Here is a 19,525-nt window from a genome sequence, read left to right as displayed (position 1 = left end):
AGCCATAGCAGCACACTGTAGTCAAGAAGGAAGAACAATCAAGGAGCGAAAGGGCTTCTCGAGCAGCAGCAAGGATGAAAAGGCAAAAGTTGGGTTCAGAGTTTTACCATAGTGAAACCCTCTACGCATGGACAAGAGCAGAAACCCTCCATTGTGAGCAAGAACAACAATAAAGACATTTCTTGTATTCAACCAAGCATAATACTGTCAGCAGCGACCTCCACCATCATATTCAACGTAGCAAGGAGAGCCCTCGGTGGGGTACAAACCTCGAAGCAGCAAGGGACAACTGTCCTCCATGGAGAAGCATCCCAAGGAGGTTGTCCCCTTGTCCTGGCAAGTGGCCTCTGAAAATTAGAGTCCACCATAAAGAATGTACAGTTCCACAATAGATCAAGTCTGTGGATATTTATGACAGTACCCCGATGCGTAGAATGAGGGTTTGTATAATTGGGATAGTCAATTAGGTGGTTGACAAAACCATTGATAAATGTAAACCTTGGAAATCATAAACCCGCCTACAAATTAAGCTATGGTTGTAACAACATCCACCCAACCCCAAATGTATGGTGATGACAAATGTATACAGTGCTTATTGTAGTTAATAATGTCGTTAATGATAAGTCAATATAATTAGCAATTATGAATATGTTGTGAATTGTAATCATTTTCAATTATTACATCAAAGCTCTCTGAACTCTCAGTAGCTCCCATTGAAAAAGTAACATTCCCATACAATTCTTAAAAAACAAGTTTCCTACCTCTTAAAAACAAATATATATTTTCACATACCCCGGTAACCTCACACGTAAAAGCAGGGAATTAGAATTTTTTTATACAATTTACCCACAAGTAATTATCAGATTCACAACTCCACAATTCCCCATTAACAATCAGTACATCAAGTAAATTGCAATAGAAGACAGTAAGTTGCATAACCATTAACCATCACTGTGGTAGTCTAATAGCATAAATTGTCTCATGATCCTTGCAACCATTTAATGATATCCTTAACCATATTAAATAATCACGTACTAGGACATTATGATTATCACATCAAATAAAGAAACATCATCATCAAGGATTCAACATCATCCAACTGACACAAAAGGAAATCACACCATTGAACACCGATATACCCTGGAAACCCCGTAGGGTGAAAACCAGCAAACATTTAATCTTATTATTAAATGCTCATGAGGGATTTCACCCCTCACTCAATGGCTTATAAGGGATTCCATCCCTTAACCATTGTTATAAAATCATTACAATGAATTATCATTAATTTGTCACATAACTAGCTAAAAGCTAATACAGTTTTCATGTAATCTTTTACTTACATACCGCCACATACAACATTCCTTGTGGCATGATTGTTCTAGCAATGTACGTTCCTGCAACTCGAACTCATCTGCATGGACCATTGATCACTTTCCTGCCACAATGTTAACATCACTTTTCTTTGGCACCAACTGCCATCGTTTCCTGTCAATGTTGTCGTCAACAAGCTTTGGCAACAAGATTAGAAACCATAATAATGAATCAATAATCAACCTCTAAAAGAGATCTTTTAGCATCTACTCATATGCATGAGCAAGCATGACATACTATTTAACTAGTACATACACCCAATTAAATATTGTTTGACCTCCACAATGTTTATTTACACTAATGCATAATTCTCTTTAAGAGTTCTAACTCATTAGTTCTACTAACATGTATAACACATTCGTTATATCTTCATACATGTAATAAACTGTTATTTCCATGCTTAAGCACATATGTTCTTTTCACATAGTTATTTTTCGAGAACTCAACATAGTCTCTCTAACATACAAAGAACATAACTCCATATCACAATGACTATTCCTTGTTCATACCATTGCTTATCATATTAGCCCTTCTTTAATGTATGCAACACATATTCCCTTCACTAGAATACTACCATCATTTCATACAACAAACCACATACCTCTTTCTTAAAGGAAGTCATTATAACCTCATTTCTCTATCTTTCTATATGAGGGTTTCTCAAGCTTCCCTTTCAAGAAATTATTAAAGATATCCATCTTTATGCATAAAAATCAAGATACAAAAACAAGGTTTACTTACCCTTTATGCATCAAAATCAAGAAATCAACACAACTCATCTAACAAGACAATCTCCTCAAGAGATTATTATTTTCAAGAAATTTAACATGATCCCTTCCTCTATGTACACACAAACTCATATTTCCAAAGTCACAATAGCTACCCTTATGTGCATGCAACATGTGTTTTTCTCCTAACACAATTATTTTTACTTCAATGCACATAGTCTTTTCATGAAACAAGTATGGATTCTGGTTCTTGTATGAACACTATTCATATGTGTCTTTAAAGGAAAGAACCTCTATTTTTATTTTCAAGAAAACTCTCATAAAAGCCTTCATCTTCATACATGAAGTATGCACTCTTTTTCCGAAAAGAAACTATAGAAATGAATATCTATGTGCCTAGAAACACATCATTAGCTATTTCTATCATGCATGTAATGCATAATCATTTCACAAGAAACTTAGAGATTAGCTAGTATCCCAATGCAATAAAGCATATATCCCTTCTCAATAAAATCCAACTTAACTGCTATTTCTTTTATATGCATTCATTAAAATACTTTCTTTACCAAGAAAACATATAAAATATTCAATCTTTTACCGCATGCATTAACATATTTTCTTTACCAAGAAAACATATAAAATAATCATCTTTTACCGCATGCATTAACATATTTTCTTTACCAAGAAACATATAAAATAATCATCTTTTACTGCATGCATTAACATGTTTTCTTCACCAAGAAAACATATAAAATATTCAATCTTTAACTGCATGCATTAACATGTTTTCTTCACCAAGAAAACATATAAAATATTTAATCTTTTACTGCATGCATTAACATGTTTTCTTCACCAAGAAAACATGTAAAATATTTAATCTTTTACTGCATACTATTATGCATATGTTATCTATATTTGGTAAGAAATGCTTAATAAGATACCCAAATAAAACAAACATATATTTTTCTTCAAGAAAGCGAGCTAGTTACTTATCTTTTCATGGTAGCCTCCTTGTCTCCATCACCTCTGTTCCGTGTTTGTACAAAGAAATCACACCTATGGTGAGGAGGGTTTGAGTCTTGGCCATGGAAGGAGAGGCGGTAACATCGACGTGCTTGGCCAACACCGGTAGTTTATTGCTGCCAGTCACATGCGTGTTGGCCCTAGTTGTTGTGGTTACGGCATTTGTGCCATGCACTCGCACTTCTGCAGTAGTAGAGACAACAATAGTAGCACTTGCAGCGCTAGTCTCACTCTCACCGAAAGTAGCACTCGTAGAGCTAGTCCCACACAAAATTTCAAACCCGCGCCCATGTCCCCAGATAGGGCTCTTAACAATAGCAGTCAGAAGCTGTTGATTTCCAAGAAACAAGAAGAAAGCGATCAGGAAAATGAGGCAAATGACTGTGGTGCTAAGGTGGAGGAAGGCGGAGCAGAATCCGCGTGGCAGAGGAGAATTCTCATGGGCAAGCGGTGCCAGCCACCGAATTTCTTCAGTCTAATCGTATACGACCGCCAGGGAAACAAGCTTTTCTCCATTCAATTACCAAAAAATCCCTCCCACTAAACCTCTATTCCCTTGTTTTTCATCTTCAATCCATTTAACGAATATCAAGAATTAGTTGTAACTGATTCGTAAGTTTTCAAATTACTATATCTCAACTGATTAATTTTACACTCAGTTATTACGATAGGGATATTACATACTCCCCCCCTTAACAAGAACACCGTCCTCGGTGTTCATCTCTCGTTGGAACTTTTAGATTTTACTCATGGTATAACCATCTAAACCACACAAAATGTGATCCTTCCTCTTTTAAAATCAAAAATTTCATTCCAAGAAATGACAACAATCAAAATAGTAATGATACAATCATGAGAAAGATCAATAGTCATAAGCATTCATAACTGCAAAAATATGCAAGTTCTAATTGCCACCACTTGGCCCTTATTCAAATTCAAAAACCAAACTCTATATCAACTTACCATTACTTACCATCTACTCTTGAAAATCATGAGCACTTTCATGTAAGAATTTTAATAGTGGTTGGTCAACCCATCAACCCTCCATGGTAAGTAATCATGTAATATATGACAAACAAATTCAATCGCATTAGTCACAATATTCTGAGCCAAATGAAATACTTTTAACTATCAATCAATTGTGCAATGTTAGATGATTTTTAAATCACAGTACTTTTACAGGTACATAAAGAGCTCATCACTGCTCCACATGAACACTGAATTAACTCTCACTAAATACATCCATAGAGTACTTCTAAAAGTACCAAAAGAGCACTTAGATCTCTAATCATTAAAACAGTCAATCATTGCATCAAGTGAAAATTGTCGTAGCCCCTACTAAGACTTCCACAAGATTAGTAATACAATAAAGGAATTAAAATTTCCAATAACTCCTTATTGAGCACTAATATCATTTCCTGTTAAATGTGCATAACATATTTTACACAACTATATGCAAAATTCATTTTTAACATAACATATAGCTGATTAGTTAATTCCTTTAGCTATGAGACCACAATAGGCTAAAGAATTCCCAACCCATAGGAACTAGTTTCCACAACCAGATCGAGTCATTTTCACATCCAGACAGTTTCTTTGATAGAGACCTTACCAGGTCTAACATGGAATTCCACTGGCCAACCAGCTCAAGAATTCCAATGACCACATAAACTCTTTTCCCTTATTGAGATAATTTATCTCTAGGGAGAAGAAATCTGGGCAGACAAGTACCATCAACCCCTCCGGGCAGGAAACTGCCATCAACCCAAGGCATTCCAGCCTTTCACAATCCGAGAAGACAAGTACCATCAACCCCTCTGGGCAAGTAACTGCCATCAACCCAAGGCATTCTAGCTTTTCACAACTATTTACAACTGTCTGGCATGTTAAATTTCTCTGTTATCACTCTTTCCCAAAGTAATCTACATAATGAACCATATAATCATTATCATTAACAAAACAAACATGCATGTATACCATGTATCTATACTTAACCCTCAACATGGGTCCACAACATCTAGATTATTAGGAAACACAACTGACATACATGTTGCATGCATTCTGATTTCCAAATAACACAATCATGCATATCATATAACATTATTCTTTCTCATTTATGATTGCAATTCTCATTGCAACATTTTACGTGACGAGTTTTCTTGTTGCCATTAAGCTACCACTACTTAATCCCATTAGCAACATTAGTTATACATATGCATCCTTTAACAAGTATTCACTTCCCTAATCTTTTTAGTTTGCGGCACAATACTATCATGCATAAAAGTATATGCAAATATTCATTACTGTGTAAATGCCTATGATAGTTGAGGTAACAATCTAAACATTTCCAATTTCCCACAATGTATTGCCATCAACAGACCAATACAGGAAGTAACTACCATATTCACTTGTTTGTGAATTGTGATAAGCTTAAATCAAATTCAATTCACGCACATAAGTGCTATTAGTTAGTCAAACAACACTAACCAATCACAACTACCAATCATCTTAATGAAACCATGGAAAAACTTAATCAAAAATTAGTTATGACAATCAAGTCTCGCTACTTGACTCATTGCATATTTTCAATATCTAAAGGGGTTCTTCTAATGTCCTTTTAAAACAATTTGTCATCCTATTCAAGGATGTTCCCCATAATTTATATTCATGCATTGGCTCATTAAGTTTCGTTCATTGTAACTTCAATCTTGTTTAATAAATGCATCATTGTTATTGCCATATTTGCAAATCAAAAGTTGGTAGTTGATTGTCACTTTCCTCAATGAGTGTTCAATATTGTTTTTAAGTGTGAAAAAAGTTTTATTGTCTTTTATCCTCATTAGAAATCCAATGTCATGACCATAGTTATGCAGCAACTTTATTACTTACTACTCAAATCAGTTTAAGCATGAATCACACTTATCATGCGGAAAGTAGTGTACTACGTAAATCAATATGTGAATGGTTAAACTCATACCTGAGTTAATGCCCACTGATGGCATACCTCAATTTCTTTTCTTCTTACCAATTCCCAAAGGCGCTAGTGCTGCAACCTTTAGCTCTGATACCACTTGTCACATACCCCGGTAACCTCGCACGTAAAAGTAGGGAGTTAGAATTTTTTTATACAATTTACCCACAAGTAATTATCAAATTCACAACTCCACAATTCCTCATTAACCATTAGATATGATGTACATTAGTACATCAAGTAAATTGCAATAGAAGACAGTAAGTTGCATAACCATTAACCATCACTGTGGTAGTGTAATAACATAAACTGTCTCATGAATCCTTGCAACCATTTCATGATATCCTTAACCATATTAAATAATCACGTACTAGGACATTATGATTATCACATCAAATAAAGAAACATCATCATCAAGGATTCAACATCATCCAACTGACACAAAAGGCAATCACACCATTAAACACCGATATACCCTAGAAACCCCGTAGGGTGAAAACCAGCAAATGTTTACTCTTATTATTAAACGCTCGTGAGAGATTTCACCCCTCACTCAATGGCTTATAAGGGATTCCATCCCTTAACCATTGTTATAAAATCATTACAATGAATTATCATTAATTTGTCACATAACTAGCTAAAAGCTAATACAGTATTCATGTAATCTTTTACTTACATACCGCCACATACAACATTCCTTGTGGCATGATTGTTCTACCAATGTATGTTCCTGCAACTCGAACTCATCTGCATGGACCATTGATCACTTTCCTGCCACAATGTTAACATCACTTTTCTTTAGCACCAACCGCCATCGTTTCCTGTCATTTTTGTCGTCAACAAGCTTTGGAAACAAGATTAGAAACCATAATAATGAATCAATAATCAACCTCTAAAAGAGATCTTTTAGCATCTACTCATATGCATGAGCAAGCATGACATACTATTTAACTAGTACATACACCCAATTAAATATTGTTTGACCTCCACAATGTTTATTTACACTAATGCATAATTCTCTTTAAGAGTTCTAACTCATTAGTTCTACTAACATGTATAACACATTCGTTATATCTTCATACATGTAATAAACTATTATTTCCATGCTTAAGCACATATGTTCTTTTCACATAGTTATTTTTCGAGAACTCAACATAGTCTCTCTAACATACAGAGAACATAACTCCATATCACAATGACTATTTCTTGTTCATACCATTGCTTATCATATTAGTCCTTCTTTAATGTATGCAACACATATTCTCTTCACTAGAATACTACCATCATTTCATACAACAAACCACATACCTCTTTCTTAAAGGAAGTCATTATAACCTCATTTCTCTATCTTCCTATATGAGGGTTTCTCAAGCTTCCCTTTCAAGAAATTATTAAAGATATCCATCTTTATGCATAAAAATCAAGATACAAAAACAAGGTTTACTTACCCTTTATGCATCAAAATCAAGAAATCAACACAACTCATCTAACAAGACAATCTCTTCAAGAGATTATTATTTTCAAGAAAGTTAACATGATCACTTTCTCTATGTACACACAAACTCATATTTCCAAAGTCACAATAGCTACCCTTATGTGCATGCAACATGTGTTTTTTCCTAACACAATTATTTTTACTTCAATGCACATAGTCTTTTCATGAAACAAGTATGGATTATGGTTCTTGTATGAACACTATTCATATGTGTCTTTAAAGGAAAGAACCTCTATTTTTATTTTCAAGAAAACTCTCATAAAAGCCTTCATCTTCATACATGAAGTATGCACTCTTTTTCCAAAAAGAAACTATAGAAATGAATATCTATGTGCCTAGAAACACATCATTAGCTATTTCTATCATGCATGTAATGCATAATCATTTCACAAGAAACTTAGAGATTAGCTAGTATCCCAATGCAATAAAGCATATATCCCTTCTCAATAAAATCCAACTTAACTACTATTTCTTTTATATGCATCCATTAAAATACTTTCTTTACCAAGAAAACATATAAAATATTCAATCTCTTACCGCATGCATTAACATATTTTCTTTACCAAGAAAACATATAAAATAACCATCTTCCACGGCATGCATTAACATATTTTCTTTACCATGAAACATATAAAATAATCATCTTTTACTGCATGCATTAACATGTTTTCTTCACCAAGAAAACATATAAAATATTTAATCTTTTACTGCATGCATTAACATGTTTTCTTCACCAAAAAAACATATAAAATATTTAATCTTTTACTGCATGCATTAACATGTTTTCTTTACCAAGAAAACATGTAAAATATTTAATCTTTTACTGCATACTATTATGCATATGTTATCTATATTTGGTAAGAAATGCTTAATAAGATACCCAAATAAAACAAACATATATTTTTCTTCAAGAAAGCGAGCTAGTTACTTATCTTTTCATGGCAGCCTCCTTGTCTCCATCACCTCTGTTCCGTGTTTGTACAAAGAAATCACATCCATGGCGAGGAGGGTTCGAGTCCTAGCCGTGGAAGGAGAGGCAGTAACATCGACGTGCTTGGCCAACACCGGTAGTTTCTTGCTACCAGTCACATGCGTGCTGGCCCTGGTTGTTGTGGTTACAGCATTTGTGCCATGCACTCACACTTCCGCAGTAGTAGAGACAACAATAGTAGCACTTGCAGCGCTAGTCTCATTCTCACCGAAAGTAGCACTCGTAGAGCTAGTCCCACACAAAATTTCAAACCCACGCCCATGTCCCCAGATAGGGCTCTTAACAATAGCAATCAGAAGCTGTTGATTTCCAAGAAACAAGAAGAAAGCGATCAGGAAAATGAGGCAAATCACTGTGGTGCCAAGGTGGAGGAAGGCGGAGCAGAATCCGCGTGGTAGAGGAGAATTCTCATGGGCAAGCGGTGCCAGCCACCGAATTTCTTCAGTCTAATCATATACGAACGGCAGGGAAACAGGGTTTTCTCCATTCAATTACCAAAAAATCCCTCCCACTAAACCTCTATTCCCTTCTTTTTCATCTTCAATCCGTTTAACAAATATCAAGAATTAGTTGTAACCGATTCGTAAGTTTTCAAATTACTATATCTCAACTGATTAATTTTACACTCAGTTATTACGATAGGGATATATATATATATATATATATATATATATATATATATATATATATATATAGATATATATATATATATATATAGATATAAAACAAACTCACAGAAACCACCTGAACATAGTATTCACTTTGTAGATAATGCGGAGATATTTTTGCCAAAATTCTAATGCTAGTTTGTTTTCACTGATTCAGGGTTACTATATATGAGAGATTTTCCTATGAGAAATTTTCCATTTTGTCTAAATAATGGGAAGATTATGTGGGCGTGCTTTTTACATGGTTATGGTGTAAAATTTACTTTCTATGGATATGATGAGTTAAATTAACTTTACCAAAAACTCAAATTTATAAGAATAATAGCTTTCAATTTTATGTTATAATAATAGGTAATATAAAAAATTAATAAAAATAATTTACAATGACACTGGGATACATCGCTCGTCAACATTGCTATCACTCGTAAAAAAAATAATTTACAATATAATTTTTTTTATTTATATTTAATTTGTTTTTTAAAATATTTATTATAAGAATAATGGTTTTCAATTTTATGTTATAATAATAGGTAATATAAGAAATTAATAAAAATAATTTACAATGAAACTGGGAATACATCGTTGGTCGACATTGCTATCACTCATAAAAAAATAATTTACAATATAATTTTTTTATTTATATTTAATTTAATTTTTCAAATATTTATTATATTATTTTTTTTATTTTTTTAAGTAATTATTATGATTTAGATTTTTTTTTAAATATACTAATAAAAGATTGAAGGGTTCTAATTATTTTATTATTTCTAAAATCTAAGTTTTAATAAAATAATGTTACTATAACATTTTTTGAATTTTTTTCCCAAATTTTTATAACATTTGACAATCAAGATAATTTTCTACCTCCGTGTACTTCTTTAAAAAAAAATCATTAAAAAAAAAATCCAAATTTCCTCTCTATATTTATTAAAAATAAATGTTAATTATTTCTCAAAATTTTGATTAATTTATTTATTCTCAACATATAGCAAAAAATCCAAATTTCCCCGCTTCTCTATATTTAGAGAAATATAATTTACCAAATTTGAGGACGGCTATAAAAAGAATTACTCATGGCAGTCAACGTCGTCATGTGTAAACTACATGTACACTCCGAGTTTCTTTTTAAACTGAAATATAATTGTCATTAACATTAATAATAACTGGGTATTTCGAACGAACAAACAGATATAAATAATAATATAATGGGCTAATAAGATTAGTTTTCTTTCTAAACTCAAATATAATTGTTATTAACATTAAATTATATATTTTCAAATTTAAAAATAGTTTTGATGGCATTGTTGTTGGATCTTTTATTTTCTCCGACTTTATACATTCAAGTTTAAATCTAAAATTAATTTTCATAGAATTGTTGTCGGGACAAAAAAATATTTTAAAGTATAGAAGTTCGTTAATTTATTTATGGTTTGATACATGGTATTTTAAATATATATATATATATATATATATTTTTGTGAAATTTATATAGAGTTAAATTTTGAAAAGCAATCAGTTGTGAGGGTAGTATAATTGGTGATAATTATAAAAATAATATAATTGATGATAATTATAAAAATGAAGTATTATGTTTTAAAAATTTTAAATTTAAAAATAAAGTATTATATTTCAAAAAAATTCTAGTTTAAATTTCTCATTACTAATAAAAAAATTCTTCTAATATAATATAGAAAATAAAATAAAATAAATTGTAATACAATTAATTTAAATACTTTCTCAAAATTTTCTTTACCATAAATTATTAATTTAAATTCACTTTATAATTATGATACATTATCAAATCACTGCTTACCATAAATTATTCGTTCAAATCCACTTATAACTGTCCCTTAAAGAAAATAGATACCTCTAATATAATATAAAAAATAAAAATAGATTCCTCTAACAAAATATAAAAAATAAAAATAGATTCCTCTAATATAATATAAAAAATAAAAATAAAAAATATAGATTCCTCTAATATAATATAAAATAAAAATAAAAATAGATTCCTCTAATAAATTATAAAAAATAAAAATAAATTCATCTAATATAATAAAAAAATTGTAATACAATTAATTTAAATATTTAGCCAAAATTTTCTTTACCATAAATTATTAATTTAAATTCACCTTATAATTATGATACATTATCAAAGCACTCTTTACCATAAATTATTAGCTCAAATCCACTTTATTATGGTCCTTTAAAGAAAATAAAAACTCCAAATTTCTCAATCGTTTCTATATTTATAGAAATAATAATTTACTATTTAACAAACATCCAAATATAAAAACGGCTACAATTTTTTTTTAACATATTCAATGTCATCATTTATAGTTAAACTACATGCATATTAACACATGGAGATATTTTTTATTAATATCTAGAATATAATACATTTTGTAATTTAATTGTCAAGTAAATTTTAAGCTTTAAATAATTTTGATAACGTTGTTTAAAAATAAAATTTTAGATTAAGGATAAATAAATATATATTATTAATACAATTATATTAAAAATATTAATGTGGTTGATATAGCTGAAGATTTTATAAATATAATTAAAAAATTATTGTAACACGAAGATTAACCATGTATAAAAAAGTTATGGATCTATTTTAACTTAAGATTTTTTTATAAATGAATCTTATATAATAACTAGAAACTTATCATGAAGGAACTTATTAGAATTGGAATAATCTCAAATCCTTAGGAAATGGTGGGTGGGAGCCATGAATATAATTTATTAAAAGTAATGGACCATTTTGCTAAATAAAAATTGTTTATATATAAATGAATGTTATAAATAATAATGAGGAACTCATCATGGAGGAACTTATTAGAATTGGAATAATTTTAGATCTTAGATTTTTTTCATCCATATTGCAAGTGACGATGGGAGTTGTCTATGAAGGCCAGGAATTGCTGGGAATTCGGGTAAACAAAATTAAAAAAATCTTATAGAGCCAGTGTTTCAATCATGTTTTTGATGGTGGAAATGGATTCAACACCATCAAAAACTTCTAAGGCCCCTAAAATTATGAAGTTTGACCATTTTTACTTGGATTTACAAAAATATCTACCATATTTTTCAAAATATCATCCGGATTTCCACAACTTTCAGGGCAAAAAAACATAATCGCTAGGATGTCTTTCGGATTAATCACATCATTAACACTAAGTATATGATGAGCATATTCCATTGAGAATCAATCTAGGCCCTTAATTAAAAATATTTAGAAAGGTCAACAAATCCTTATCGAGCTTAAATTGAAATAAAAACTTTCAACAATAAATTATCAAAACAATTTCAATTTATCATTATTAAAAAAAAAAAAAAAAAAAAAAAAAAATTCTAAACATTTCTATATTTACCAAATAATAATTTACTATTTAACCAACATCCAAATATAAGGATGGCTCTTTTAAAAGTTTTTTTTTTTTATATTAAAGTTTAGAAATTTGGGTTAATCTAATTAATCTTGAGTATACAAATTTAAAATATTTAGCTATACTTTTATAAAAATATATACATTTTTTTAAATTTTATATATTTCTATAAAATTTTGGTTGTTAAGTAATTTTTTTTCATAAAATTTAGGTGGACCACTTTTATAAAAAAATGGAAATATGTAAATTTTTTTTGGCCAAAAACATGGAATTTGAGATTAGGAGAAATTTAGCCCTTAAAATGTTCTTATCAAATAACATATATAAGTATGGGAAATGGATTAGACATATAAAACTACCTAAGAAGAAATTGTGTTTCTAGGTCGAATGAAGAATTTAGGTACAATGAATGACTTAAGAAAATATTTTAAAGTTTTAGATCATGTTGGAGTTGACCAAATCTAATTTAAAACTACAATATGAAAACATAGTGGAAACTGTTTTAAACCAAACTAGGCATTATGATAGAATGACCTATTTGAAACTCATGGGATTAGAACAATCAATTACATATGTTTTCTAAGGCACTCATTGCATGAAGGCTGCTAGTTCAAAACCTCAAGGGTACAAAAATAAATAGAAACGTTAAGGGTTGGTGTGGTCTAGGTCGAGTGCAATCCCTTTGTGATTTCGATGTCTTAGATTCCCCTAAGTCATGGTTTCTTAGCAAAATGTTAGTCTCACAAGTCGTGAACAAGCTAGCAAATAAATAGAGAAAAGAATGATCTATTTGAAGGTAGGCATTAGCCTAGATATATTTTTAAAGATCACTGAGCATCATGGAGTTGACGTAATTAAATTTTGACCTCCAAATGTTCAAAATCATAACATTAAAAAGATCTCACCAAGATGCAAATTGTTACATTATGCTTTATAGAGTACATAAAAAAAGCATCAAAATATATCATGCAATTAGTTCTCAAAAAAACCTTTGTGCTTTCTATGCACTACTTCTTATGGCACACCATTTATGCTTCATATGCAAGAAATATAACAATTGGAACCTTAGAAATCAGGGATTCACACATTTTTAGTGTTTTTTTTACATTTTTAGGATTCAACTAGATAATGCTCTCTTTTTTATTTGACAATTGAGAAGTTGTTTTAAGGGATTGTTGATAAGATTCAGTGTTACCTATGGAAAAGTTCACTGGCCCCATGTAGATCATGTGAGAAACAATAAATTTACAAACATGGCCATTCGACGATCGAAATAATTTTTTTTAATTTCAAAGCCATTCGACGATCGAAATATTTTTTTTTGTTAAGTGAACCATCGCGTTCATGGGATAGTGAATAAAACACACAACCTAATTTTTCATGGGAATAGTGAATGTTATAAGTGTATACGGTTCATAAAGCTCATTTTAGTAATATAAAATCCCTATCCTTGTTTTATTATAAATGACTTTAAAGGTGGGTATTGTATAGATGGTGAAATTTGGTTTATAGAGTGCACATATATGGTTATTGAGTTCAAAACTCCTCTTGCAATAAGCAAGCATCCATTGCAACCAACCAAGCCCAGAAGCATCTATTACCACTAGCCCTCAAAGCGACCAAGCCCAGAAGCATCCATTGCAACTAGCCCTCAAAGCAAGTGTTCTTATAGGAACATAAAATAATTTAAAATATATATTTAATTTATATAATATACATTTAATTTAGTGTGTATGTTTAAGTTAATTTGTTGGAGAAAATATTGTTAAATTTATTTAATATTTCATAAACTAATTTATAGATGAAATGATTTTTTCCATCATAATCTGATGATATTGTTTCAAGCAAGATTGTAATTTTTAATTATTTAAAAGAAATTTATGCACAAATGGCTTTAGTACCCCAAAACACCCTTGGGAAACTCAAATTTTACATATTAAACAATTTAAACTCATGATTTAAAAAATATCTTCCATATTTTGGTTAAAATTAACCAAGAAAAATACTCTTAAAAAAATCAATTCATCTATTAATTAGATTACTAAATTTAATATTAAAATTAATGTATCTATGATCTACCTACTTCATCCACCTCAACTCTTATTTATTAATCATGGATTCCATCATCAATTTTATTCTTATCATATATCATCTTTCATAGCTTATCCTGAATTCAAATTTCATAACTTATCCTAAATTCAATGTTTTAAACTAACCTTGAATTTTGCTTAATAATTATGTTTATTTTGTAACTATAATTTTTCCTTTTTACAATCATTTATCTTATATCATCTTTCATAGCTTATTGTAGGGTGAATGCATGAATATGGGTTACACGTTTTGGTAAGCACACAGATTAGGAGGGAGAAAAATTGTAGCTCGATCGAGAAATAGTTTATCCCTCAATCGAGCTATTTGAGGGCTTAAAAATAACCCTCAATCGAGCTCCTATGTAACGCATAATTACATACCAGCTTGATCGAGTTTTTTTTTTTTTTTAAATTCCTGCCGAAAACATAATGATGCATTTATGGGTTGAAGGGCTCGATCGAGCCCTTGTTTAACCATGTCAAGAGCTCGATTGAGGGTTTTTTAAACCTTTTATCGAGTTATTTCAATTTTTACCTTAAGTGCTTGATCAAACTTCTTAAGTGCTCGATCGAGCTAGTGTATCTCATAGATTAGTTGTTAAATTGATTTTGATGTTGTTAAATTACAAGTATTGGTAGATTTGATTAGTTTGCTTCCATTTGTACATAACTTTAATAGTAGCATCACATATATAATAAAATATTCGAAAAAAGGCTGATAACAAGTGGCTCTTACCTCATTCCTCCCTTCAGGGACCATGGCTTGAGGAACAATTCCCATTCAGCCCAAAAAGACAAAATTCTTGTTTCTTATGAAATTTAGTGTTCTTTTGCTAATTAGGTCATCCTCTTTCAGTTTTAGAAGATAGGCTGCAGTTGTCATTTCTGATATCGTAAGTTTTGTATTAGATTTCATGTTTATTTGATAGTAGGTTTCAAGCATTTTCATGCATGAACTTGGAAAATAAATGATGCAATTTATGTTTTCTCATATTTTTGTAAACCCTTCATGTTTTAAGATGATTTATGGATAAATGTCATCAATGATGTATATGTTGCAGGAATTTCTACATTGCAAGAAGACCTTATGTCATTATCCTCAGCCACACCATATCCACCCATCACCGCCAAGGGCCACTATGTTCTCAATTTGAAGTATTGTTTTACAAAGACAACTTATGCTTATTGAGCAAATCCAACCATCATAAAGCTTTGGCTTTAGTTCTGAGTGAGTTCCAACCGCTCCCTTTCCTTATTTATTCCATTCCTCACCTTCCCTAAGGTCCATACCACTTTCCAAATGACTCATTATGATTTCGTCCTGTTCCCGTAGGAAAATAGGGGATCCTGTAGGTGAACTAGGACATCCTGTAGGAAAACTTGTAGTGGCCTGTTTTGAGCCCGATTTGTGAAAAAAACATCACGAAAGCTAGGAGAACACCCCTACTTGCCTCCCAAAACATTTGATCCATTGCACTCATCTCCCTCCACACCTATCTCACTTGCCATGCAACCAAGAAGGATTAGCATTCATGGTTTTACAAAAAGATAAAAAGGAAAACGGTCATGTTTATTCATATGCACGACAGTTAAGTGATTGTTTAGATGAGATTCCATGCTTAGGGTAGTTAAGATTTCACATGTGTTAAATTAGAATTCTTTTAAAATCAAGGTACATTAACAAATAGCTAGATGAGTTGTGTGTTTTAGGCATCTCTTTCAGTCTTTCATTGCTGTAGTAGGTAGCATTTCAATCCACTCCATTAGTGTTGTGGGGGAAAGTATCCAACTCGGAATGACCCTAACCCACTCTAAGGGTGACAGTTCCTTAGCAACAGCTGAAAGCAAAGCTATCTAAAGTTTCTTCTTTATGACATGCAAGAGATAGAAGGAAGAGATCCACTTACCGATGTCTTGCGCAAATGGTCGATCCAATCTCCTTTGTTTGCCGCTTGCTCCCAGATCCAAGTCTTTTCACGGGCCCAGCTACACGAGATCCTACAAACAAGATAAAGAAAGGAAACTACAAGAAGCATGCATTCATAACTGATTCAAGGATTAGCATAAATCAAAGACGCAAGTAAGACAATACACCATTGAAACACATGCGAATAGAAGAACCTCAAAAGCTTTATTAATATATGGAAGTAAGGTTCAGGCGGTGATACAACCATGAGAGGTCCAATCCAGCATCACCTTCCCGACGGAGAGAAATCTCTTCTTCACCTCCCTCAAGCAATCACCCAATGCTCACAACTGTAAACCAACAGCAATTCTTTGCACTAAATTCCGGCCTTCAGATCCCATGGGATGAGATCCTTATATAGAGTTTTGGAGTGAAGATAAGTCAGCTTGATGTGTGACTTGTTGTCCTCTTCAACTCCAGTTGTTCTTCAGTCCTTCACTCAGAGTTTCTGCCTTCCACTTGGAGTTTTAGAAGCTCTTAACTCGTCATTAGGCGAATCTTATGATCAAGTGCCTCTTTGGAAGCTTCCTGGGCACTGGCACTTTGAGAAAAAGATTCCTCCACATGTCCAAGTACGCCCAGCGCAGGTAGCCTTTGTCCTACTTGCTATGCAACGCAGGTAGCCTTTGTTGTACCTGCTATGTAGCGCAGATGCCTAGTGGAGCAGCTGCTTTGATCCAAAATTGACCTGTTTTTTAGTGTTTTTCAGTGGAGAACTGATTTGCAGTGCTGTGGTTTGCTGACCTTGTTCCTCTAAGGGTAAGAACAACATGTTTAGGGACTTTGGATCCCTTAGATTATTGACATTTCATGCTCCATGCTGTAAGGCACAAAAATGTCTATAACAGTTGCCCCCTAAAGTATGAGGTCGTTTATCGGGTGAAATGCTTTATTAGGAGGATCCGAAGTTCATTCAATCGCCGGGAGGTGACCTGTAACAAAATACAATACAATACATTATCTTTTCATACTTTCTTTTCATGATCTAGCTGATGCGGGCATTTCCCATGATCAGCTTTATAAATACATTTGCTGTACATAAACAGACGATCGTCTGATAAGAGACGGATAATTCTCTGCTTTTAATTATCATCCTTTTAGTAGGATGATCATCTGCTGCACATGTCTATGTTTTTATCTCCTGAATATATATCGCAGCCCGGATGGATGAAACTAGATCCGGGGTCTTCAAACTTGTCCGATCTTCACTCTAGTACAAGTCGATCCATGTGAGACTTTTTTGAAGTCGAACATGGAAAGACATCGCTTGATTACCAGTCAATAATGTAAACTGTTAACAAGCGCGAGAGGAATCACCGATAATGATGATGACCCTCAAGGTACTGCAGCACAATTCACGTGGCGTGAATATAGGATCTGACGTCGAACACCACGCAAAGTCTCCCGGTCGAAGGTCATTAATGTATACCTATCGCCGGGAGTGAGAAACTTGCCATTGAGGCATGCAAGCTTCAAAGTACTGAGGGGGTGTTCCTAGATCAACTTCTTGGATAATGAGCTGATGTCGACAAGAAGTGATCCGTCAAAGGAGAGCCTTAATGAATTCCACATCAGTGACACGGAACGGAGCTAGTGATGATGGTGAAAACATTCTGTGAAATATGATTCAGGGTGGCGGTCATGGAAGGATGAAAGATGATGTATGGTAGTGGATGGGACCCGGTTGGCACTTTCTGAATGACATCTCTTGAACATATAACGACACTGATGTGATGGATCGGTAGCATTACCCCATGTATGGATGGTATGGCGAGACCATGGTGAAGGGACCGGTGAATGATAATAACCCAACCCGATATTTACGGAGGCAAAAGTGTCATGTTCAAGAGCGACTTGCTACCATTAAGCTTTGAGGTTCTTCCCAATTTTTCCCCAGTCATTTTCTGACCAATACCTCTTTATTTTTGTCAAGCTTGAGGAGGACAACATATGCTTGATCTATAACCTGGCCTTCGGGCAAGCCCATCGCTATGTTTTTAATGAGCCTAGCGATAGGGAAACTCGTTCTCGTCCAAAGACAAGTTTGTCGCTATCTAATATTTTTAACGAGCCCAGCGACAAAGACAACTCGGTCCTTTTCATTTTTAGAGAGTCTGAAAAGTGTACATAAAGTAGACTCCAGGGGTCCTTTTTCGTCATCTAATCCCTTAAGTCCGAAAAAGTATAAAACAATACAGAAGGGATGAATGTTCGATATCTTTATCGAGCCGAACTAGACAAGCGCTCGATCTTTTTGTGCAATAATCCCTCAGGTCCAAAAACATTAAAATCTAGAGGAGGGATAGCTCTTCCGGTCCTTTTAACGAGCTGGAAGGCCAAAACTCGGCAAACTTTTCATATTTTACGAGTCAGTGAAAAGAGCTCAAAGAAGACTCGTCTTTTGAGGAACGAGTGATAAATAGGGATAGCAACAGATTCCAGGTACAGGTTGGAATTTTCCAATCACGGCAGTATTACAAGGATGGCTAGGTGGGATCACTCTTCGCAGCTGTTCCTCAAAATAGGTAAACAATCAAGTGGATGTGAATGATCGGCCAAATGAAAAGTGGAGGTGACGGTGCACAAACACGACCAAGGCTTTTATGGCTGATGAATTTACGGTCTCAAATGGTTATTTACCGGTTCATTTTTTCTGAATGAGCTTGAACACTAGGGGAAAGCCTGCTCACAAGCTTATGTTTATTTTTTAACGAGCATGAATTTCCGCATTAAAACTGCTCGGATCTTGCGTTTATTTTTTAACGAGCGTGAATTTTGCCAAAACTGCTCGTTTGATAAGGTCAAATTCATATTTCACCATGACTAGTTT

Source organism: Pinus tabuliformis, chromosome 1_2, assembly GCF_031772625.1.
Source record: "Pinus tabuliformis cultivar Carrire ecotype Pingquan chromosome 1_2, CPIR1, whole genome shotgun sequence".
NCBI lineage: Eukaryota > Viridiplantae > Streptophyta > Pinopsida > Pinales > Pinaceae > Pinus > Pinus tabuliformis.
The sequence above is the reverse complement of the archived record's forward strand: the minus strand, read 5'-3'. Positions refer to the sequence as shown.